The following is a 2,171-nucleotide window of genomic DNA, read 5'->3' on the forward strand; positions in this document are numbered from 1 at the left end:
ATCAAAGCCGAAGGATAACCATGGGGCCTCGGTCAATTCTCCGATTCGCCCCGCCGAGGCCCTCTCGCCGAGGCCGATTCCCCGATTCGCCCCGCCGAGGCCGTCTCGCCGAGGCCCCCTCACCGAGGCTGATTTTCTGATTTTCCCCGCCGAGGCCCTCTCGCCAAGGCCGATTCTCCGATTTGCCCGCCGAGGCCCTCTCGCCGAGGCCGATTCACCCCGCCGAGGCCCTCTCGCCGAGGCCGATTCCCCGATTTGCCCCGCCGAGGCCGTCTCGCCGAGGCCGATTCTCCGATTCGCCCCGCCGAGGCCCTCTCGCCGAGGCCCTCTCACCGAGGCCGATTCTCCGATTTGCCCCGCCGAGGCCCTCTCGCCGAGGCCGATTCGCCCCGCTGAGGCCCTCTCGCCGAGGCCGATTCCCCGATTCGCCCCGCCGAGGCCCTCTCGCCGAGGCCGATTCGCCCCACCGAGGCCCTCTCGCCGAGGCCCTCTCGCCGAGGCCGATTCTCCGATTCGCCCCGCCGAGGCCCTCTCACCAAGGCCGATTCCCCGATTTGCCCCACCGAGGCCGTCTCACCAAGGCCCTCTCGCCGAGGCCGTCCCTCTGGCAGGCTGTCCCATCCATTTAATGCGCCTGAATGCACCCACTACGTCAGCCACGACCGGCATGGTACAGCAACAGGAGCGATGGGACAACGGTCAAGTCTCCTTTTTACCATCCCTTACTGACAGTGCAGGGGTTACCATGCCCTGCGGCCACATGCCCTGCACTTTTCCACCAAAACCGAGTACGATGCTGACCAACACGATGATACTTTTTGCAGGGCATTACATAGTATGCAACTCCTGATCCAACACCTATTCCATGCTAAACCCGCATCTTTGCTGAGGACAGCAAAGGGGTAGCTTGGGGGAGCATGTTGACGATCACTAACACCCATTTTGACCATCAACATTCCAACCAAAAGCATGATACAATGAGGTAAATCATCATCACATGTGTAGAATTTTGTTTAAATTTCACCTAGTTCCACTTGTGCTTGTAGAATTATTTGTATGCAGGAAATATGGCAAAAATATGCCAAAATGGTGACAATCATGGACCAAGGAAGCAAGTGGACATGGCAGGACCACCTGGGCCCATAGGACAGCATTGACCAGCGCCACCTAGGGGCCGCTCGGCCCCACCAAGTGCCAACTTGGCACTTTGCCACATCACCAATCTGTGGGAGCTCCTCCAGAAGCAATACCAAGCGTTGATTCAAGTCGGTTCCGACCAATGGTCACGATGAAGAGGCCATGGATCCATAGGCCCAGTGTCATAGACTTGGAGCCTCACCAACCAACTTACTGGCCAAGTTTCACCACGTGATGGCTTTACAACTAACTTGGAGGAGCAACCACAACGCTACGATGCAATGGCGGTGCACCCTAGGGCTAGCCGGCACCCCCCTAGCGCCATTCGGTGCCCTAGGTCCTCCACCGATCTTGCCACTACCTACAAGTACCTCCCGTGCATCTCTACACTATAAATAGAGGGTGTGGAGCTCGGTGGAAGGGTGCCCCATTCAATTCTAAGCTCTCCAAGCTTCTCTTAACTTTCTAGCTTAGCATTAGCTATAGAGTAGTAGTCTAGTAGTGGAGTAGAGCAAGAGCAGGAGCTGCTCTCGAAGTCCAGAAGGGTCTTCTGGGTCTGGTATAGCTCCTTTGTAATTCTTTCATTTCAGCATTTACTTTATTCAGTATTTATGTAAGTACTTTATTGTAGTATTATTGCTTTGCTTTACTTTAAGTACTTAGTCATTAGTGTTCATCATTAGTGAGCTTAGGTGCTTGTTGTTTGGCATTAGTAGCATAGGTTATCTTATAATTAGTAGTCTTTCTTTAGTACCGGTCATACCATCTTATTAGGGTGCTTTGATCTCATTTCATCGGAGCTCGGATCGAAGTAGTAAGTTTATAGATTAAGCATGGTGCTTAGGCTATAGATTACCTATGGATACGGCGAGGCCTCCAAATTGATTGTGGTAGGTGGCAAGTGGTGACATCCTTGTCCATCCTCTGTATTCCACCACGATAGGTCTAGTTATTAAATCGTAGGGCTCATGGTAGACCTTGTCTATTTAACTCTCCTAGTTGGTAGGCGGGCTTTGCCCCGAAGTACTATCACA

Source organism: Miscanthus floridulus, chromosome 3, assembly GCF_019320115.1.
Source record: "Miscanthus floridulus cultivar M001 chromosome 3, ASM1932011v1, whole genome shotgun sequence".
Classification (NCBI taxonomy): Eukaryota; Viridiplantae; Streptophyta; class Magnoliopsida; order Poales; family Poaceae; genus Miscanthus; species Miscanthus floridulus.